The sequence below is a fragment of the Bombus flavifrons genome, chromosome 1 (assembly GCF_040668555.2).
Source record: "Bombus flavifrons isolate JBK064 chromosome 1, iyBomFlav1_principal, whole genome shotgun sequence".
Lineage (NCBI taxonomy): Eukaryota > Metazoa > Arthropoda > Insecta > Hymenoptera > Apidae > Bombus > Bombus flavifrons.
The window spans coordinates 1,277,463-1,303,002 of NC_138442.1; the positions used below are offsets into that span (position 1 = coordinate 1,277,463).

At 30.6% G+C, this 25,540-nt stretch overlaps 2 protein-coding genes across 4 annotated transcripts in view; one reads left to right on the forward strand and one right to left on the reverse strand.

The window, feature by feature from the left end:
- Nucleotides 1–23,645, reverse strand: part of LOC138183892 (golgin subfamily A member 6-like protein 25) — a 143,057-nt gene extending 119,412 nt beyond the window's left edge. The window contains exon 1 of the mRNA XM_069121376.1: nt 23,324–23,645. The gene's annotated coding sequence lies outside the window, so the exon portion shown is untranslated. The remainder of the gene's footprint in view (nt 1–23,323) is intronic.
- Nucleotides 1–25,540, forward strand: part of LOC138184155 (uncharacterized) — a 358,970-nt gene that overhangs the window by 205,684 nt on the left and 127,746 nt on the right. The window lies entirely within an intron of this gene.

The following is a 25,540-nucleotide window of genomic DNA, read 5'->3' on the forward strand; positions in this document are numbered from 1 at the left end:
ATACAGTATTATTAAATGCACGTTTTATAAAAGATAGTGTATAATAAAAATATTGATTAAAGAGCATGAAAAAACAACTATTGAATGGACTAAAAATTATATTATAAAAAAATGGTAGAAATGCAATTTAAATTTCCGTTGCCATAGTTGCTTGAGTGCTATGTATTTCTATTTCATGTCATCTCTTTTAAGCCTGCTGCGTTCTTTGGATCATTTGAGATCAGCCTGTATTTTTCTATTAACAAATTTTTGAAGTTTGAAGAACAAATAAAAAAGTTATTATTGATGTGTGTAATTTTTTGTTTTAATTAATATTAAAGATTTTTTCGAATATAAAGGGATTTTTGCTTGTTAAAACAAGAGTGAGATTAAAGACATAAAAACTCGAGGACAGCAACACGATTAATATCTTACATGGTTAACATTATTTTTTATATAGATACTCTACGTACATCTACTAGACATCTACAAATTCTTTTTCAATTGGTACATTATCGCATAAAATATTTCTTACTTTATTTTATTTTCACATTATAATTTTTAGCCGTTTCAAGCTATTGAAAAAAAAACTCACTAAATTGTGAAACACTGGACGGACGATAAGGGTTACTAAAACATTATTGATTGCAATAGGAATTTTTAATTATTATATTTTCTATCTTTTAATCAGTTCCTTCGAAATGGTTTTCCAATCAAATATTCGAATTACATATCTGCCGTTACTCATTTTACGTTCCGTGTTAATTTCCGTGAATACAATTGAATGTAACTTCGCGTCATACAATGACGGAGAATGAAATTTAATACGGACATACGTTGACCAATTGTTAATTAATTCGATCTTGTTAGTAAACAGGCGTGACAATAACTGTGCCCATTCAGAGGTCTGTCAATGAACATGTTGACAAGATTTTATGTAGCATGTTTCAAACATCATTTTAATATCCCCCGCATTGCATAATTGATTCTTTGTGTTATATGTTGATTCGTACAGCGTTTTCTCAGTGAAAAACGTGAATGTAATCGAGGAAATGTATCATTAGAATTTTAAACATCGTTTAATTCTATTTTTAACTATAATGAATAATATTAGAATAATAGTGAAGTTTATGATATTATTACAAATTAAAGTAGCATATATTTCATATTATTTCTTAATTATATTTTATATTTATTAATTATATTTAGTTCTTCATATTGTGTATTTATTCTTAAAAATTGTTGATATTGTTTTCGTATTTATAACCAGATAAATCAAATAAATTTGTTTTAAATACATACTTACAATTGACAGATTATTTAATCAATTTATTGATAACATAATTAATTGTAATAATTAAGCACCAGGGGAATATTTTTAATTCATTTTCAAATGTATCAAAACTATATAGTAGATTATGTACATAAGTAAAGGTTTACATATAATAGAGTAGAAATAGAGATTAAAGAAGTGGATTAAAGAACTCGGCCTTCAGTTAATCAATCAGTAAAAGAAACTTTGTATCGATGTACAACTATATAAGTAACTATTGTAAATATAATATGAGGACAAAAAATACCGCTCTTCAAACATACGTATTACATATTACGTAAACGTTTAAGGTTTATGTTAAAATAAAATATTCCAGAAACACAACTGATTCTGTGTAAAAATTATATTTATTATTATTTTATATTATATAAAATTATATTTAAAGAACTTGACGTACCTTCTGTTGAATGCTCAACTGCTAAAATATTTAAAGAACTATTATATAAACAGATTAATTCTACAGATTAAAGTCCCAATTTTCAACAAGTTCTGACGTTTAAGTTATTTAAATTATTAAACCAGATTATTAATTCTAATATTATCAATGAGTATTATTGTCTCAATAAAATTTATTAGAAAATATCTATTGATATTTAATTTATTCCTCCAATATTTAATTTATTCCTTTCCCGCAAATCGTTAATAATCTCACAATCAGTCACAACAGCCTTCATACATCCTATACAAATATTTTTTTTTGTTAAAGTAACATGTATTTTACAGCAGAGTTAGTGTGTTCGATGTCTATGACGACGAAAATCTGTTTTAGAGATGAAAAAAATATAACGAAATGTTAATGTACAAATGTAATGTTAATGATGTAGTAAATATTTCTTCAAATCTTTCTATACTAATACGTAAAATAGCTTTTTTTATTTCATACATTGATAAATAGATATACTATTATTCCTTTTGCGTTGTTTAAGTCATTTTCAACTTATTTTTTTTAAGGGCTAAGTTTAAGTTTGAATAAAATATGAAAAAATTCTTACTGATATTCTCATTTACATCTTATGTTAAATATCTTCTTAAACCGTTACAATTTCCTTCTATTTGTTAAAACGACAGTAAGATTGAAATATAAAACTACGAGAATCGCAACATAATTAATTAAAATTATGTTTTATTTGAATAAATATAGTCATTGGTAGCGTTAAAAAATTTTAGTATTGAAAACATTTGTGATAAACTATGTACAATAATATATGACTACCTGGTAGTAATGTAATTACCATATACAATGTGAAAGTATATGTACATAATGCGGTACATGCTAAATACGTAGTAGTGAAAGTTCTTCGTCCTATTACATGTAAACAAGCTTAGATCATCATAACCTTGATGAAAATATTTCAAGATCGTTGATCAGGGTCGCAACCTTGTTACCGGGTTTTACGTTGTTGACATTACATACTTTTAGTGACATCAAAGAACGTCGTATCGTTTTATGATGTTCATAGCATGAACAAAGCATTACAGCATCGAGAAGTGAGACTCCAATGATATCACTGGCTTCTTCGGTTTACAGTGGCACATATACTCCAAGCCAAGAAAAATAAGTGAACGTTACAACGTAGTGCCTTTCCTTGAGCCGCAATCCTTACAGAACGAGGTCAGATCGAAGTTCAATTCGACTTTGACACGTATACATGTTTTTTTATTCTATAATTGTATTGCTGACACTTTAAGTCGAAAAAAAAACACTTTAAGTGGCTATTGAATTTAGTTCCTTACCTGATATGTAATAGGTAGTTGTGACAAGTGGTTGTGAAAAATGTTTGAAAAAGCTATTGCGTCGAAGCAGAATAATTATTTAGATTAATAATATTATTGCTTTTAAACAATTAGAAATGTGAAATATTCATTAAGTAAAGCAGACATAACGGCTTTTAATATTTGAGCCTGCTATTGAAATGACTTGAGTTTGGAAAATAAAAAAAGATAAAAAATTCAAATATAGTGAAAGATACCTAGTTATTACATGAAATTAAATATAACTAATAACTAATATAACAACTACTGTACAAAGAATTTTTGTAATGAATGATTTGATATTTCAAAATAGAGTAAATTTAATGTGAGCAGATACTACATTATTAAACAGTTTAATACATGCCAAGCTGAAGTATTTTAAAAGTGACAGCTAAATATGTTTGAAATATAATTATAGAGATATACCTAATACGATTTAATTTGTTTAAGTAATCATGTTTTTCTATCCCATAACTATTTCAATTTTTAAGTGTTTATGGTTTTTAAGTACTTTTTTCTTTTACGTTTATAACATCTAGCTATCAGTCAAACCCTTAATTCTAGTTATATGTTCTTAGCTACAGAATATTGAAGTTATAAATGTGTATTGCAAACACATTTGTATATGTGTATCAAAAATAGAAATAAATAGATAAAAACGTAGAACGTTATTCAAACGAAATAGGAAGAAAATTGACAGTCATGAAAACCACTTTAATTTTAGTATAAATTAAATTAAGTAAGACTGAAATAAGGAATACGCACGTTGCATGTAAAATTAATAAATTCTACAAAATTTCACATATGTGACCAATTATTCTACACTTGAGCATTTATCTTAATCGAACAAATTGTGTTAATCGAATAAAGATACTAATATTAATGTAATGTAATAATACTAATAGTAGTAATAGTTCATGAGTTACTAATAGTATTAATAATTCATGAGTTACTATCAGTATCTCTAGACTGTATAACTGCGACGAAAGTGAAGGGTTTGAAGCAATAACGAGATAACTCCAATACTTAAATTGTATTTATTGAAAGAGCAAAAAGAAAAAAAAATACAAGTTTCATATTCAAAAATCTATTACAACAAACACTAGTTAACTATAAATTTTGTTTAATTTTGAATCGGTTTTCATTAGTTTACAAAAATTACTGGGAAGTGGAGGAATCTCCTTGGTGCAGCAACCTCGTCAATTCATAGACAATAATAAGAAATAACCTATAACTCCTTCAGAATTCCACATTTATCACTCACATGCTCGCATACATGTTGCCTACGAAGTCAATCAAATGAACTTATCACGCGATCACCTGAAAGTAGGAAGAATAGTAACGCTCGATGAAGAACGGAAGAGGAGGAAACGCGAATCTCGGTTCTATTATTCCACAACCGATAAACGTGTCTATAACTAGCGAAAAATTTGTTTACAGAACATCAATGGCATGTGTTGCAGTCACTGTTATCGCGTTTGTGGACTGCCGTTTCTCCAGTTTTCGCATGAACAATTACACATATACACATAATTACAAATATACATGACAGACAATAGTACCGATACGAATCCACTGTCCCAGACGACGACACGCGACGCATAAGTCGTGTTCTACACGTATGTACGACGTTACCACATAACACGTATCCATGAACAATTTGCGCAGGAATACACCCGGTTATTATCGTGGCAATTAATCGATCGAATAATAAATTACACAGTGCTTACTTCGAGCAAATTCAAAATAAGACATATAATTGAATTGAATAAGTATTCAATTCAAAATATTACCCTATTTGATTTATGTAACTTCTTAAAATAATTATCATCCGCTGTTCGTACTGACTAATGCGGAGAAAAATACTTGAATTAATTTTAACTTTTACTTTGCCGGCACAGCTCTAGCAAAACCACGTTTCATGAAGTATAAAAGATGTACATGCTTACATGCATAAGGTAAGAAAACATTAAAATTATTTTGCAAGAAACTATTACTGAAATATCTCACAATAAGAATCTTCGTATTCTAATTGATTTGATGAAAAGTTTCTTTCGTTTCATAAGGTGATAATAGATGAACAACAATTTCTCTTTTATATTATTTTATTGAATGTTATTGAACATGATCCATTTCGTTATATTTCTATTATTATGTTCGTGCATAATTCAATAAACTAATATAAAACAAAAGACATTGTACGTCTATTATTTCCTTATAAAACGAAAGAAACTTTTCGGACAACCTAATACATAGATCGGAAAAGTCTGATACATAGATCAGTAAATAAATAGTATAGCAAATTTTTTTTTTATTTACTAGTACTTTACAATCAATTCTCGCATTGAGACTTTTGAGTAAGTTTCTCTGGCGTGGCGCAGTGACATGGCTAGTTATTTATAATAAGTTAATAAACTTATTAACTCATTATAAGTATAATTTATAAATAATAATATTATAAGTACGTAAATATTACTTGTTAGAAATATCTAGCTGAATCTAGTGCTTAGGTCTAACGAATAGTGTTTTCTTAGCCTGCGGATCTGGTCCGACGTATCAAGTAATTTAGTAATTAGGGGGTTTCGATGTTTGTTAACTCTTTTGATATAAGTATAGCAAATAACAACGGAACCCAAGCATTGCAGAAAGCAACCTATAGAAGAATGAATAAGACCAAAATGAAAGGAACAATACGTAACTCGTGAGATATTGTTTATAGTGATAAAAATCTGATTGATTTTTCGCGGGATGTATATTATACATCGTACTAAATTTCAGACATTTCGATGTACACAGTAACGTTTACGCATTCGTCTACGATGCTCGTAGAAATAGTGTGGCAAGCGTATGCACGCATGTCAGCTACATATTACGCGGCAGGAATCAATATTATCCAGCAAAATTTATGGTCTTACGTTGGTCGAATCATCGATTCGTGTAATGACCTCGTACGGCACAACTAGCTCGGTAAACGAGACGTCGCATGATACCGGATAGTCACGCATATCAACTAGAAGACTAGTAAGAATCATGTCTGTTCCGAGGAAATCCTCAGAGAAGATTGATAAGCATCGTGAATCGTGACATAAAATCGAGAATTTAATTGCTAAAGTCATAATCACTGGTTTCCTTTTATACATTAAGTAACATTGTGTTTCTTCTTGGTCTGACAGATAAGGTATAAATATTAAAAATGGATCTGTTCTGTGTTAAGAATCGTTTTGTTAAACCTTGTAACCTAACCATTTATTAAAAATCTTTCACAAATACATATAAGTATGTATTTCGCATTAAAAATCATTTTACTAAATATTGAACATTTTTTCCTTATATGTTTAAACATTTTATAAAAGCCTTTCACACATATTGATCAGAAAGAACATGTTTCGCATTTGGTATGAATGTAATGTAAATCTAAATGAAGAGTTTTTATGGTTGAAGAAATTAGACCTTTTGAATTCGATTGAAGAAGCAAATATCAATTAGAAGATTTTTAAAAACAGAAATGTTATCATACCACATATTCAACATTGTACCACATTTTGAATACTTAATAAAATAATTCTTGCTAACTTCTCCAAAATAAAAGCAACTTTTCTAATAAATATTACTAGTCCGACGTTCGACAATAACGCATATTCCACGAAATAAAATAAGGTTACTATAATACTATAGGTTAATAAAATAAAAGATTATTATCATTCTATTAAGAGAAACGAGTTGAGTATTTTTATGTTTGTCTTAGGAGAAACTTGTCTCAAATTGATTAAAACTGTTTAGTAATCGATCTATTTAATTTAAAGAAAGAAAAAGCAGCTAATACCTCTAACTGCTTCGATGAAAACAGTTTATAACTGCTATACTATACCATATAAGCTTACGTGACTAATTCTGTTTATGTTACATATGCATACATATATGTAGCCATTTAATAATAACATTAACATTCTTCATTCTTAGATGTTATAAGTAAATTTAATAGAATCATACAAGGAATTGTAAATTATTTAACAGAATTTGTATACACATACACGCACTTCCTGCCTCGTGTCGAGTTCTGTATGAACTCGAGATAAGGAAGCAAAACATCGCAGGAATAAACAAAAGACGAAAACGGAGACCCAATGAGGCTAAGCCAATCCAAGCTCAGCCAGGCCAGCTGTGCGGCGCTAAATTGCCACAGTTCTTGACACAGACCCTTTGCACATATGTGTTTCAAAAGGCACGTGGCCGGATTCACAATATACAATTGATCGCTAACTATGTTTTCTCAAAAAAAAAAAAAAAATGTAATATATTCAGTAGATTTTAAACAGTACAGTATTTGGGCCAACGACCACTGATGAGTATGGTACACCGTTGGAAAGCTTATAAATAGAGAAGTCCAATAAGAATGATCACAACTACCGTAATCATCTCATTTAAGGAATATAGGTGTAAATGTTTACACCCGGTATGATACAGGTGTAGGCTGCCGTTCGGTAGCGAGACGGCGCGATGTGGCGCAGCAGCCGAAATCTAACCTCAATCTAAATCAATCTGGTAACGTAGATCTTAACAATACGACACGAATATTATAGTAACGCCAGTCGTTACGAAAACCGACGATATTTAACACCATGAAGCATTGTAGTATTTACGATTGACAATTGTCACACAATTATCCTTCAGCTGTGCGCGACATAACCTCTCTTGAATACTAGTGGCGAAATTATCTATATTTTCTGAACGGGACATTTGCGGTAGCCATGACCATCTTTGTCGGACTCTTCTACTCATAAGCTTTTCAACGCAATGGTGTGCTATGCCCTTCAATGATCGTTCACTTAAAAATAATGGTATTGTTAAAAATGTAATATTTTAAACTATCATTTTTACAATACGTGCGTTAAGTGTCTATCTGCACAAAACAGATTAATATGTATATGTTTATACGCGAATGATGAAAATAGTATTTAATAGAGAATTGGTTACAGTAAATTTTCCAAAATTTGTCATGTTTCCAAAAATCTCATGACAGTGTCACATAAACTTGAGGATTATATGATGAAAACAACCGTAACACAACTATTAACTTTGCTTTTTATTAAACTGTATTTTTCACTTAATATTCACAATTGAGTATACACTGATCAAGTACGCGACTGGTCTAAGGGTAGAAACCGGTAAAGATATGTTGACTATTCTAAGGATCGAGAATAAGTGAGTTTTAGTGACGACACTGTGCTTAAGGAAAGCTAGAGGTGGGTGTGTCTAAGGACACGGGACCATCGGATTTGTTGATGACAATTTTGGTTAGGAAAGTGAGGGCAGTAGACAACGCTTCCGTTGGATAATAAGAAGGTTGGTGGACCAGGAAGGGTTTTAGCAGCCCTCGAGAGAAAGTTGCTAACGGAAGATACCGAACGTGAGAAAAACTAACTTTCCCGTGTCAACCCGTAGTAAACAATAAATGTAAAAGGGGCACTTAAAATAAAAGATACTTGTTTAGTCTGAAGGACCTTATCTATGAAAAATGCCAAGACTCATGATGAGTCCTTAAGACTATTGAGGGTACGCGCCAAGGATGTGTAGACATCTGGCTACCATCTCGCCCGCGGTGTGTGGCCTGGTCTCTGATGCGGATTATGTTACAACAGCTACCTACCTACACGAACATTTTTGGCCAATTAATTACATTCACTAAGCTATAATATTTTACCAAATGTCCTACTGGACAAATTGTAAAATTTAAATAAATAAATAAATAAAAATTAATTACATTCTGTTGGTAGAAATAACTTCTAACAACACCGCATTTTACGTCATTGACTTTGTGTCCGAGAATTACGAAGTCAAATAAATTTTTTATTTCTAGCTGTAAAAATATTTCAAAACATTCTATCAAATGTTTATTTTGCAGAATTTCCATAGATATTATTTGGGTAGAAATGCATAATAACGAACTTGCTACGAATCTTCTTTGAGTTTTAAGCCCGAATTCTGTTCCTGTTTCTATACACGAAACCTTTAATATTTTAAGAAAATTTTTTGAAGAAAATTATAACGAAAAATCACGCATATAAATAACTATTCTTTCCTGTTTTACTCTGTGCGAAAATGTTTTGAGGATAGAATGGCACAATTGCAAAAAATAATTAGCAGTGATTCTTCATTCACGACCGCGATTATGTTTTGTTTATCTTTAGTAAATTTGCTCATTATGATCGTAATTCGTAATCTCGATTGAATTATTTCTTATAGAACACTTCAATATAGCTCGCATAAAAATACTTGGATATAACGTTTTCTTCATATAACGTGAATTTATTCGATGCTGCAAATGAAAAATAATTCTATTTTCTTTTCTTTATCTTATATCAGCATCTTAAAGAGTAAAATATTAATTCTTATCCCCCGATTTCAGATTCGTAATATTCATTTGACATCGTTAATGTAAAATATACAGATTATGTGATGCATGCAGAAGAGTTACGCCCTCCAATCAGAAGCGATCAAGTAAAATCAGAAATCACTGTGAAAAATCACGGTAATTGGGAACGAACATGATCGAATCACTTGTGATTCACAAGTAACAGTTCACGCCACCTCTAGACGTAACGCGTTCAATAAAAGTTAGATTAGTATTGTCACGGACTTGGAATATTTAAGCTCATAACGACAAAAAGAAGAGCAGACTGAAATGGATTTTTACTTCATAATAACTAAATTTACATAAAAAATAAAATCGTTCATATATAATAAATTGATAGAATGGTAATTTGTTAGAAAGTAACAAACGTGAAATAACTGCATGAGACAGAATTGATCCAATTATTAGTAGAAAATTTATTATTTGTACATAATATTTATGGTTTTGTTTGATTACATCTATATTTTTGTGCGTGTTGATAAAATAATACATAACATTTGAAATTTCATGAGAAGTTTGGTTAACAATGAATACGTTAAACGAATTTCACGCAGTTTACTTTAATTATTAGTCAATTATGTCTTTGCCAAAGAAATTTATTCTTTTTCGCATGATAGATGAATTTAATGAATGAATTTAATATCAATAAGAACATCGTGCATAATTATCTATGTGAATTTTTATCAGAGTCATGTTTTGTGAATTGTAATATGCGATATCAATTGCTCAAAGCTTGATCGGTATGTATAATGAATTGATTAATTGCATTAGTGTTCCGGTGATATAAATTCCGATCCGTGTCAGGACAATTTTAATGATCATTTATAAGGCGAATAGTCGCGTGACATTATACGGCCTTGTTACCTATTGAATGCGCATAAAAATTAAATGCTCAACCGATTTATGTACTCATCCATCCTGTAGTTCCATCGTAATCTTGCTATCATGAAATGTTACCGAAAAATAATTGCATTAATTATAGTGTATATAGTATTACCAATATTACCAATAAAGTATTTCTGAAATTCTAAATTATACTCATGCAGAGTAAACATAAAATTAATTCTATTAATTAATAATTATTAAAATTAATCATTTATACTACTAGCAAAAATAATAATTTTAAATCTATATTAAGTGTATTCGCTGTTCAAACAAATTCCACTCTCTTGTATCTTCAAGAAAAACAAAAATGTCACTGTGAAAAGATTTAAACTGCTAACGTTGCGGAAAAAAGTAATTGCAAAATTAACCAATTATTAAATAGAAAATGTGCAATATTGTATTTTGTCACAAATATATACGACTCTGAAGAAAGTTATAAATTTTAGAAACAAATTTTTATACTGGAGGAATATTGAATAGTTTGTACTCTAGCATAGTTTGTGCTCTAGGGTGAACTTTCGTAAGAATTAATCCTCAATGTTACACGCGACCCTGGGTGATCAATCGGTTCCTCCATTCTATACCACATATCTACTATTCTACGAGGATATTCTACAACGATGCAAACAAACTTTGCAAATTTGAGTGATTATTTTGAAGATAAAATGTTATATAAACATTAAATTAGTTCAGCTTCATTATTGAGATGTGATGGACTGAAGTGCTTGCTAATTAATTAATTAGTTAAGCTCTCACGCAAGACAATATATCATATGAAGTCAAAGGAGTCCATAAATAAAAATTTTGATACACATAGGTCAGTTATTAGGAAATAGATAATAAATAAAAAACATCAATAAAGCTGCTGTTAACATAACAATGAGTTTGTTGATACTCATTATTAGTATATGAAGTCAATACAATGTACTACGGAAGACGGCTATTTACGTATACATATAAAGACACAAAGTAGTCATTTTGAAAAACATATGCACTGTTCTGTCGTTTTGAAAGAAGCATTTGAGAAGAGCATGGATCTAGTTGACTACTTCTGATAGATCCAAGAACAATAAGAATAAGCACGTAAGTATATTGGTTGAAAGTTTTATATCTACAAATAAGATTGTAGCGAATCAGGTTACGGTGAGCAAGCAAGTAGAGTAATTATGTATTCCACTCATTCTCGTATCGTCTCAAATACTATTTTCTGAATGATGAACACAAAATATCAGTTTAATCAGGTGTTTAATCAGATTTTATCATTTTATGTAGTATTTTGGAGTTCGCGTACGTGTAAACTTATTCCTCAATTTATTTTTATAGATGATGGTTCTATGAACAAACATGTCGAAGTATGTTCTAAAATTAATAGAAATCATCGTGCATATTTTGTAAACAGAGGTACTAAGTATACATGCAATACCTTTCTTATGAAAACGTCTCCTATAACTCTGAAACTAGTGATATCTGCATCCATATCTATCAAGACATATTTGTTTGATTTGATGAGTACTGCATACTTCTCAAGTTTGATTCCAACTTCTTGAAACTGCCCGGATACCATTTTTTATTTCGAATAATATTCCCACCATGCCGGAAAGAATTAATTATGTAATACCTTGTATACTTCACAATTTCGCTATATTTCTACCACAAACTATATATCATAATGGTACTCACAATTGATTCGGTTCAGTAAGCACAACTGACTCACGCACACGTGATTCAAGGTCTCCCGTGGTCTCGTTAGGCCACGATGACTTTCGTTAATCACGATAAACGACCGGTGCCATATTCCGTGGCTAATAATTAAGTTCCCTCCGCTGACGGAGAAGATGCACGCCGGACCGCTGGAACGTCAAAATTCACTCTCGTTACCGAACTTTGTACCGCTCCCAGTGGCACTAAACACTATATCCCGTAAACCGTAAGATAGCCCCAGCGTTTTAGCGGCAATCCAATTTGCCACGATCGATGCGACGGCAGCCACGTTCGTGCCGGGCTTTCTCCACTCGTAATCCTGTCCTGCATGCTGCAAATCTTTTGGGAACGAACAGACGCCATGAGACTCGCGGCAACCGTTCGCCTACAACGCAATCTGTTCTTCATAGTTTAACTACGTGTATAGCGAATTACAACAGATTGGTGGAAAAGACATATTGAGGTCATAAAATTGGCGCATTATTAAAATTTATATATTTCAAAAATCAAAATAATAATTTGAGACATACAATAGATCCGAACATTTTTATAACTCTCTTATGAATATATTATGTTTATTATGTGAAACGTTATGAAAATTTATTAACATTGCTGTAGTTAGCAGCAAGTACAATAGGCACGACTGCCATGGCTATATTGATAAACTTTGAAACCAATTTGGAAATATATGTCGAAGTTACGAGATATTTACTGTAAACATATATTTAATAAAAGATTAGTAAATAGCATGATAGCCATCTTAAACATATAACAAGGTTTAGAGACGATCCCATTGAATATTCAGACTTAGAATAAAATGGATAATTGACTGTTTAAATATTTTTGTCGCCTCTGCAAAATTCATACTGGTATTAAACATCTTATAATTTCTATTGTTTATATAAATATCTTAAGATATTTAATACAAGTATGAATTTCGCAGAGGCGACAAAAATATTTAAACAATATATATAGTATACATTACACAAATTTGTGCACAATTTGTGTATATTAATTCATTAATGACTTTTGCCATTTAAAGTTCAAGGTGCTTTTGTGAAATGGATATAGCAGTTACACTAATCGATATCGCTAATTAATACTTCAATTTACTACCTCGCTATATCTGTTATACCAAATATGCCATTATACTATACGTTATGTACAATTTTATGCAAAATACACCTTCGAAGCTTCCGTTAAATCGGGCATGTGTCTGCAGCGGAATTCGATTTCGAATCAGCCTTACTTGAATTTTGTTATTCGTAAACGAATGAGATTGAAATTTTAACGAGTTTTGAGACCGAGAATGAATGTATTGATTGAAAAATTGTTTTTGGAGAAGGAAAGAAGGAAAAGGTACTTTCTTACAGAGGTATTGCTGACTATGATTCGCGTACCTTTTTTTTAATAAACGTGACGCAACGCCAGACGTGTCCTTGCTGGGGAAGTTCAAGGGAGACTGCTGGTTCACATGTGGAATATGTGTGAAAATTGGTTTGTAATTCAATAAATGAAGTGAAGATGATATTGGGATGTTTGGAAAATTTATAGCTGGATTTAAACAAAATTTCAAGGCACTATTTTTATAGAACTGTTGAATGATTTTGTTGTTGATGTATCTCTCTCTTCAGTGCATTTTTGTTATTTCTGCGTTACTTCATTAACACTTTTTCGATTAATGCTTCGTTTTATAAAGTAATTAATTCTTTTTAGTATTTTGGAGATTTTTCACGTGTTCAATTTGTTGTCATTAAAAAACTGGTAAGAATCAGATTAAGTGATAATGGAATCATGTCCAATGAAATATGTTCAATGAAAGAGATGGATGAAGTAGTTCAGGCGAACATTATGTGTCTCCTCTTCGTCGACATGTGAAGCTCGATAACCAACTATTTTTTTCAAATTGAACGTTTCGTAATTGCACAGAAGACTTTAACAAGAATTTCCAGTAAATAATTCCTTTCGAATTTTTTTAATACATTAATTGTTAAAAATGCTACAAACTTTCCAAATCCAATATCTTTTACAAATTTTAATGCGGTGAACAAAGATGCCGTGGCGTGTAGGAATACTGTCCAACGAAACAGATGTTCCTACATGTACGAACTCCATACTTCACGCGCGTTGTGGTCAAACGGATCTTTTGTGCAATTTGCATTCACCCAATATAAAGAATGTCGTTATGATCAATGCCAAAACCACAAAAACCTTCACCAACACCATAATCTCCAAATATATATCTCCAAATCAGAACAAATGGTTAGTCGAAAATCAAGAGTCAAACGATCTTAACGACAATCTTAACTGTCCGGTCCAATATTGGCAACGCATGAGTAAGTTAGCCGCAACCATCGTAGTACATATACAGGGTAGCTGGTAACTGGTGGTACAAGCGGAAGGGGGGTGATTCTATGCGAAAAAAGAAGTCGAAAATATAGAATAAAAATTTTCCGTTCGAGGCTTTGTTTTCGAGAAAATCGACTTTGAATTTTCGCTCGATACGCGTGCGGTACGTTATAACGAATCTCACTGTAGATAGTTGTCTCGATGGAAAAATTAAAAAAAAAAAAAAATTAAAAAAACAATTTTATTCTATATTTTCGATTTCTTTTTCGCGTAGAATCACCCCTTTCCGCTTGTACCACCAGTTACCAACCACCCTGTATATAATTATATTTGATACGGCTTGAGTAGATGTTACGCATCTGTTTCATATTCTTTCGTTGTGCGTTGGAATCAATACTTTCAGACAAGTTTTTATAAGAGTGCGATATTCCTTTTTCCCTTCCTGTATGCGGAAGCTTTTTAGTTACGGCTAATCAGAAAACAAAAAGTGTGGAGGTAGAGATCCTGTGGAAAAAGTTAAAAAAGTGACAGGAATGGATGGATATTCGACAGACAAAATAGCGAAGTAACAGGTCGGATACAGATCGTGACGCCACCAACGATAGCAAATCAGCTGAAGATTACGATGTAGAGGGCAGCGAGGCTGAAGAAGGGAAAATCGACATAGTAGGTGCGAATAAAAAATCTCAAAGAAAGTATTACGAAATTCTGAACATTCTTTATAGCATTCATCGAAAAAAGGAAAAGACCGGACGACGTGTTCCGATTCTCGAGCAGCGTTGAGTGCCCACCTCCTCCCTCTTAAGGAGAATTCTACACGAACGCTCGCATGACCTGCGTACAGAACAGTACAGAGCTCCCCTGTTTGCATTGACGACCACACAGGCACTCGCGTGACATTTGGTATGTACACAAAAAGAGTACAAAAAGGAAGAAGAAAGAACGGTATCCTACGTACCTGTACAGGCTAGAGAGAATTTGGGGTTTTTCTGCCCTCTTCGTTAAGAGATAGATTACCACATAAAATACAATAATACAGAACAGTATACGCTCGCATGACGTATATTGAGGTCTCAAACAAAAGAATATCTGTGTTATAGATGACAAGGAAAATGTACAAAACAACGAAAAAGTCAATGGGTACACCGCGGAAGAAGAACCGTTGGACACTGAGCTCGAAGAAATTCTAAGGAAAAGCTCTTTAGCCTGAAATACGTTTAATACAAAACGGCAGCCCCTATCCACAATAGGTGGAAATACTGGTGCCAAAACGGAATCCAGTAAGAGGTTCTATCGGAGAAATACCCACGTCTGGCGAGGTTAGAAGTGCTGAGAGTTAACCCATTGATCGCCTTGAAGTTGAGCAAGAGACAACAATTACAGCATCAGTCATGACTACCATTGACTGAGCCATGTCTGCCTTAATCGAAAAGAGAAGAAGCATACACAATGTTTCTAATTGGGAAGTTAAGCGATGCTGGAAGTTAGTCACGGACATAATTTATAGGCAGACGAAGTCCAGAATCACATTCATTACAGCGGGAGTAGGTAAATTCTATTCAGAAAAAATCTATCAGACAAAATAAGGGAAGCAAAAAACATCGATAGAAAAAGACAATGGCTAACTCTATAAAGAAGTCGAGCACTAATAAGCTTCTGATACCTCTGACATCAAGGCAAGATTTAAATTCAATGAGGCTGCGGTGAGGGAGACTGTTCCCCAATCAAGCGAACCCCTCACAGGACGACCCACGTCATCGATCTTAATCAAGAGCAAGATTATTATTCAGAAACAAATATCAAACTCAGTTGACAAATCAAATGTCCCCATACCAGAGCTACAACGAAAGAAATCAGAACGGATGCGAAATTAAATATAAGTACTGTTGAAAATGACAACGTGAATTCGTGCTCGCCATCCATATGCAGATGCGTTAGTTATAAGAAATAGTAACTAGAAGATAATCCTAGTTACAATCAATAGCTTTAATCGATTGGCTTAAGATGCTTTTTTGTTTTTATCCCTAGTTTTTGTAAGCGCGTGCAATAAAGGTTTTTTTGGCTCACAGCGGTGTGATAGATTTATCCATTCAATAAAATAATAATTATTGTGATCCTACCTCTGAGTATAGAAATAACAACAAGTACAAAAGCTGGTAAACCATTGGCAGGAAATAATGTCATATAACTCTATTTTAAATTGTGTTTAGGGATATAAGGTAAGGTTTGACATAGAGGTTATCCAGAAAAAGGTATCCCGAGGTACACTAGGTCAGTTAGACCACGAAACATTTCAACAAACTATTAATTCGCTTTTAATGAAAGGAGTAATAGAACTATGCAGAGCGAGCAAAACATCAATTCTTATCCAGCCACTTCCTACACCAAAAGCCATATGGTTTGTTTCTTTTTATTCTAAATCTAAAGAAATTAAATAACTTCATCCGAGCCGATCATTTTGAAATGGAGGGTATACGACTGTCAGAAAAGGTAATTAGCCTGGGTTGTTACATGCGTACGATGGATCTGGAGAATGCTTACTATATAATTACAATATATAAGAAGAGTCGGAGATATTTCAAATTCGAATGACTAGGAAAATTTTCCCCATTCACATGCCTACCCTTCGGTCTAAAGTTAAGTCCATTTATTTTTACAAAACTACTAAAATCCGTTCAATTGTCTACTTAGACAATTACGAGGCGTGTAAAACGAATATCGCAAGGACGACAGAATTGCTGCAGTCCTTAGACTTCCTGATTAATGAAAGAAAAAGTAATATAATTTCGAACGATAGGTGTAAATTTTTAGATCTAATTACCAGTATCGAACTACCTGGAGGCAAATAGAAAAAATCTAGAACCGATCTAGGATTATTCTTGGTTAAAAAGACGAGGTCAACCTAAGAATTTGCACAAATAATAGTTTAATGACACGTCGGATATCTAGAGAAGGAAAATATTTCAGCATTAAGAGCAAATAACTTCGACCATAAGAAAAAGATTCCTGTAGAGGTATTCTATCTGACCTAGCTTGATGGGTTAGTAAATAGGTTGCCAGTAGCGCAGAAGGGTATCAGAACAGCTGACTGTAAAAGGGAAATTTATGGGGACGTGTGAAGCACGAGTTGGAGAGCAACAGATGGTTCCAATAACATCTCCGACTTTTGGAACGAGAAACAGAGAAGATATCACGTAAACTACAAAGAACTACTAACAGTGAAATTAGCTTTAGAATCTTGCTAATGGGTGCTACTGAAAATTTACAATGCAACCGCAATATCTTACGTGAATAGGATGGAGAGATTTCTCTCATATAATAATTTAGTAAATTGATTTGACAGTGGGCGGAGGAGAGAAAAATCTTCTTATTTTGAGTCATTTATTGCGTCGGAGAATAATAAAGAAGCAGATGCTCCATTCAGTCGTAGCATTATGAGAAACATCTTCATGTGACCTCGCGGTGCACATCGGGTAACGTTAATGCCGGCAGCATGTCGATTTTGAATGGTCATATATATACATATACAGGATCTAGCCGAATAACACGTAAAAAGGGGCACGATATAATTCCTCGTGGAAAAATAAGAAAAATATATAGAATGAAGTTTCTTCATTCTTGGCTTAGCTTTCGAGAAAGTCGAGGTTGAAAACTTATCAAGTATAGTTGAACATGGCTAATTCCAGACTGGACAAATCTAAGTAATCGTAGTAATTCTATACGTGAAAATAAACCGAAAATGTACAATAAAATTTTTCCGTTTAAGGCTTCATTTTCAAGAAAATAGAGTTTATACCTGTTTAATTAAGAATCGTTCTAGTACATGCATATAACAAAATTTTTTAATTTATTTTTCTCGAAAACAAAGCTTCTTGAAAGAATTCCAACGTCGATTATTTAATCCTGTTCAATCAGGGAATTAGTCATGTTGAAGTATACTTGATAAATTTTAAACTTGGTTTTCCCAAAAACTAAGCCGAGAATGAAAAGATTTTTCCTACATTTTTTTCTTACTTTTCCACAAGGGATCACATTACGCACGTTTTTACATGTTATTCTACCGGATCCTGTATATATACATCAATATATGTCGGAAAATCCCACATATATGTAAATCGCAAAAACTTTTTCACATTAATCTCAACCAGACAAAATCGAATAAAAGAGAATTAAATGAATTATATTATAATAATACAGATTAAATAAAATTCAATATGTTTTAAATAAAACTTCAAGACAAATTCAAGATATTTAAGAGGTCATTTCACTGTTGCACCCTAAAATAATGGGAAACCTAATCGGTAGGAATAAAATGTTGATTAACAGCAGCTTCCAGCAATCAGTTACCTCCGATTAAAATCCTCTCTCGAAGCTCGTTCTCTGCAATTCCAACGCTTTCAGCATGATCCGAAAGAATGTTTGTGGTGAAATGGTATTCTTCGTTAAAATGTACCACACCAAGAATTCTAGGTGTTTCCGAAATTGGCAAGTATTATTTGTTTTCACTCTTGAATCAAGTACTTTTTTCAATTTACGAAATAGAAACGAAATAAATCAAGGACTTAAGAATTGAATAAATATTTTTAGAGAATTCCTGAGAGAAAATTTTCGATTTAAAGAAAATTTATTTCTGTCCTGTATTTTGTGAGTTTTTGTATTACGCTGTATATATATTTGGAATATTTTTATTATTTAATATATTTATGGTTGGTCGAATCATCATTACCTATATTATTACTAACAAATAATTTTCAAAAAGATTTATTTTTGCATTCTGAAATCTATTATAATTTCCAAAATTTTATGATTTTTAATTTACGTTCAAATTAGTGTACATGATTAGTAAAATAATTTCATTATGTACTTTTAATAAAATCGAGTACACACAGAATTAATTAGAATTTAATTTAGTTTTTAGTTGCCCAAATTGTCTACTTAACTTGTTTAAAAATACAAAAATATTATAGAAGGAAAACTTAATTACATATTACACATGCAGACTCAGATATTTTTCTTTACAATGAAACTATATTTTATTTAAGAATATTCTTTCTTTTCTGTCTCATATACTGCTGTATATTAACGAAACACGTGCTGTATTTGAGATGTATAAGCATTGCAATCACGTAATACAAGTACGAGTCATTTTTCTTGTATACTTTATTAGTGACACATGCGGAATATAAGTCAGAGTACATTTATTTACAGTTATTTACAGTTATTTATATACACCTAAAATAAGCATAAATGAGTATTGCAATTATCAAATGAAATTGATTCTGATTAACCGAGTGTATTGTTAGAAAAATTAAATTATACCATATTCTAAAGATTTAATTACAGTTTAAGGTTTCAAATTAGCAAGACTTGCTAATTTTAATTAAACGGGAATTTCTGTGACTTATTGATAAGAATGTATATTATTGTATATTTTACTATGTCAAATGCTATTTACACATGTTTAACTTTTTTTCTTTAATTTTTTAAATATTTTGAATGTAAACTATAATTTATATACTTATATTTTACATATAAATTATAAAATAAATATAAATGTTTTTCCAACATACTAGAAAAATTGAACTCCACGTTTATTATTTTATTATGGTATTTTCCACACGCAAAATATAAGAAATTTTAATTTAAAAAAAAAGTCATTTCACTGAGAAAACTATACAAGTACACTTCGCAAATATATCATAATTATTCTGATTATAATAACGACAGAGTAAAGTCTGGTATAATTCTTTTACCTAACAAAAAATATGATGCGTTCTAATTAGGTGACTCATATTGCTCTTCTGACACAAAAAGAGGTAATAATTAAGCAATATGTCGTTAGACTGAAATCCCATTAATGATTCTTAACAGCAGTCGAACAACTGATATTTAATTATATGTTTCCTTTTAGATTGACCCAACTTCCTCAAATTAATTGTAATCAGTCCATATTTCGTAATAAATTGAAAATATGTTATATAATTTAGATCAAGAATTTCTTGAATTATTTAAGTAATTAACAACGAATATTACCTAATTGATTTTGTATAAACTTTTTTATGTGAATTGAAAGAATATATTACAAAATTCATATTGTCAAAAATTGCTATTGTCAATTAATTTAGGATGTTTTTATGTATCTTTCTTTGTAGCTTAGCTTAAAAGAAAGTTACGTTCCTGTACAGTAACTACAAGATTATACATGCATTACAATCGCACGTATATTTCTTTTTAAAAAACAAAATTGTTTATATTCATTTAAATGTGTTGTAATAGATGAAGTCACGAAAATTATCAATAACATTCCTTTTCAATACTTTTGCGAGTTATATATCGTCTTAATTCATACAAAATAATCTATGCACTATTCTATTATGAAGGCGTTCTTTGGAAAAGTTTAAAAAATAAATTTGAAAAAAATAAAACAGTATATAACTAGGGAAAATGTCTATGCCTGTATTGTTATTACTTTTTTAAATTTATTTCGCCGATGACATACTGAAATAATATTTGAAATACCAAGCAATTTAAGTCTTGAATTTCACGATACTTACATAACATAAATTTCTCAAAATGGCACAAGCAATTAATATAGTTTTTCCAAGTGTCATTAACTCTATAATCAAGAACTTAGAAACGAAGAGTAGTTATATATAAATAAATCATTTATGTTTCCTTGAAAACTTTGAAACTACTATTTTAAAGCTATAGAAATTATGGAAGCTATGGACACTAACTAACCGGAAAAGATTTCATTTACATATGCATGATTGATACTGACATTAATGAATATTTTATATTCAGCGGTTAATTTTTTTATCACTTAAGTAAGATTGCAGAAGTAATGAATGACATAATAGAGTTACTAACAGATTTCATTAACTCCTTTTGGAATTGTTTTGCAAGAAAATTTTCAACAAAATAAGATTGTACTATTTTAAAGATAAGGATTTTATATATGTACATATGTGTGAAAATAGCTCGTTTTAATGAAATAATTTAGAAAGAGAATTTTTTAGCAGAATACAAAATAACATAAAAAGAAGATTTCCAAATTACAATTACAACTATTATTCATTAGCCTATATTTATAATTTTAATATAATTATCTTAATATATACAAAGAATGTATGACAGACTTATTCAATATTTCCAAATAAAATCACTCTAGTAAATTACCTTTCAAGTGTATAACTTAACTCTATGTCCTGATATGTATTCCTCTTAAGTATATTTTCGTTATATTTCGTTATATTTCGTTATATATATTTCGTTATATTTGGAATAAAACACAGGAAAATATCTATTTTCCTTTAAAGTTCCAAAACTTGCGAATAATTATACTTATTGGTAAATATAATAATTGCGGATGATTTAACGAATCTAATATTAATCTGTGTAAAATGATATCGAACAAAAATAAATGAAAGAAGTATTTATATCTATGAAATGTTCTCAACTTATCGATAAATATACGATAGTATACTATCATTTCTATTCAATAAAACGATAGATGAATGGAACCATTAATGAAACTACAAATAACCTTCTAAGTAAATATTATACTTACTGATATATCTACTGACTATCTCACGAATGTTGCATCATCTTTCACGAATTATGTGATTTCCTGGCATTATTCTTTTTTTGTTTTTGTAAACGAAATATCATATACACACTATGAAATGTACGTAACCGTACATTAGATACAATTGATTATTTTTGTTTATTTCTAACTTATATCGGTACTCTTAGCTCTAAGCTTAAGACTTTGATACTCAATGACTTGATATCTCTAGTATGTTTGTAAAATATTCTACGCGCAAAATTTCATAGTACAATCAATACTTCTTAAGGATCTATGATATTTTAAGTATAAATTCTAATCAGTGCGAAGTATACTAAAACATAAATGAAAGATAAATAAAATATAAGTAAATTTTATTTATATATTTCATTAAGAGTTATTATATCTTAATTTCATATTACCTCATTATGTATCGAATTCTAAATAAAACACTCTCCATGGCCATTTAAAACTATTATATCTTCGTAACTTAATATGAATTCATTATCTAGTACATTCTAAATAGAACATATTGATTGTTTGAAAGTATATATAAAATGACTGGATATTCATTCTCCAAATTTACATAATACATCCAACATTTCAGTAAAAACATTTAATTCACCATGAAACTAATGAAAGAAGATATTAAACATGATCTGACAGGACAGTCTCCGATACTAACATTTATTACTAAACTGCGGATATTTATAAAGTGAAAGAAATATTGTGAAATATAGAACTATACTATTATACACTATAATATTTAGTGGGTAAAACGATTCTTTTCTTAAATGCTATTTCATTGAGCTTTTCAAACCACATTTTCCATTCAACAATAAACGCAACAATATAATAGTATAGACACTTATACATTCAAGTTTGAAAAAATACTAATCATAGTTTTTAAGATAGAATATACATATTTTTATAATGAGATTCTATGCCCTAATAGATTTCAGTCATATTAAAAAAATTATAGAAATCTTCTGTTATCTATTTTATGTATGGAAAATTATGGTTATCTATTTTCGCATTAAAAATTATCGTTATCTATTTTCGTATTGAAAATTATCGTTATCTATTTTCAATGATTCATATCTTCGAATCTATCAAGTTACTCATTTCTCCAAGTATCTCATGTTTAAAATACTCTTTCTTAGTCGTCACAAGTGATATACAAGTTAAAAAGTTAACAAGAATGGATATATCATATTTTTCCCGTATGCCCTCCATTCATTAATCAAGTTTTTTTTTTAAATCATCTAAATGACACTAGCAAAGTTCTAAGTAAAATCAAATATTCCTTATTCTAAGAAGATATTCTACAAAATCGATCACTTACGTTTACGACGAAGTAGCTTCTCGAGACAGATCGATCCTCGCTGATACTCTTCTGATCGAAACTAGTCGTATCCACAAGATTTTCTCTGTTGCACGTTCTTGGTTTATATACTTTTTTTTTCAAGCACTCTATAACATGTATTAAGCTTCTTGGAAAACTTTGTGTGCCGTATGTTGACGAAACTGAACACTCGCGAATCGGTTCGCGACGAGCACGTGGATATCGTGCGAATTCGTCGAATCGGCAGTACCAGTACGATCGATCGCAGTCGAGGTGTCACTGGTTCGGCACCGGCGAACATCCTCGAGATTTATAAAGCCTCGTCCGCTCTCTGACTTCGCTCCGTGTCGTCCGGCTCGTTATTATTCCCCTGCCAGCTAGCTGATTCCCCCGCCAGGTCCGTGTGCGAGCAACATTCTACACACTGTGTCATACATTCGCTCGAAAGCGCGAGATCATCAGCTCCCGCGAGAAGAGTCGTCTTTCGCCTTTGATACTCTCCTTTAATCGTCCAAAATCTTGCGAGATCGGCTTGGTACCCGATGATTTAGAATAATATTGTTTGAGCGAGAGATAGGTCAGTTTCGACATAGGAATCGTTATTAGAATTAGAGTCAAAGACCTCGCTGCTGTTTCTATCGTCTGTTGATAAATATCTTTGTCCTTTACTCGGTACATTTGGGTATATTTTCTTTCAATTTGTTGTTTCATGTTTGGTGGAATATTATATTGGTGTTGATAATTTTATTTAGATTGATTAAAGTTAAAGTATAATTTCGTTGTAAGATATTAATCCTATTGTCTTTGAGTCACGTTCAAAGCCAGTGATGTTTTTTTATTTTTTTGGAAGATACAAATTCGAAGGTCATAATAAGATTAATACATTTTATAGAATACTCTCACAGAATATTATGTTCAGCGTTGTTGGGAGATTGCACTCGCAGTACTTCATTATCAATCGCTATTAACAATATATGATCCCAACTGATAATTAAAATAGGCATTTAATTGTTAATTCTTTCGCACAATTAATATTTAAGAATACATAATTATCCCTATCATTTCAAATATTTTCAAATAAATAAGAAACGAACAGACTTAACAACTGAATTATGATCGGTGTACTTTTATTACTCTAATGTTACATGTAAACATGAAGTGAGACATGGGTTTGTGTACATACAGTACATATCATATAAGCGTGGTATTTAACATAGTACTTAAATAGTATAACGAGTATAAATAATATATAATAATATATAAATATATGAAAATATACATATAAATAAAATATAAATAATAATATAATAGTATAAATAGTACTTAAACATTTGTATACATCAAACTGAATTTTAATGAAATTTCAAAATTGCAAGTTAATAATTGTCGACTGACGATTTCAGTAATTGAACAATAATTTTATTTTGGCGATTTCGTATAATAATAAGAATTAAACAATCAATTGATCAAATAAAAAATTTGAAGTGATTACTACCTATGAGTCATAATTAATGTTGGTTGAATGGGAAAAATGGATACGCTTAAAAATAGGTGTGTTTGAAAAGATATAAAATGATGAAGCGGCAGTTTTTAAAGTATTATAATAAATATTAACTGCTGTGGTTAGATTGGGATTATAATTATCGAATTAAAAATAATCGTTTAGAAATTAAAAACATAAAAATGTTCTCCTTATTTTTTTTAATTGTAAGATTTCGAATTTTTATAACAATCCATTTGTAATTATAAGATATTCACTATGCTTAATACTGAAAAAAGTTAATAGAATTTTGGGATAGTCCGAATTAAAAAATATACATTAATTGATAAGTCACGTAGTTTTAGAAAATATTGTAAAGATAATATTTCTGTATCAATATCATTATTTATCATTTATTTATATTATAGTATACATAGTTGAAAAATGAGCATTTTTTATAATGTACCCAAGGAACAAATATTAATCAAACTTACAATGTCTCCATACACGTAAGAAAAATTACGAAAACAGAATAAAAAATTATGTAGTAATTAATACATTTTGTTGCACAAAATATTAGAATTTCTATTACAAAAATATTATAATATTATGCGTGTAAATATTTATTTCATAATAGTTCCTGTTTATCGTTTTTAATGATGTCTTTATAATCACGTAGCAATGAATGTAATGGTACATCGCAAAATATTACGTTGAAATATTACGATAGTGTAATA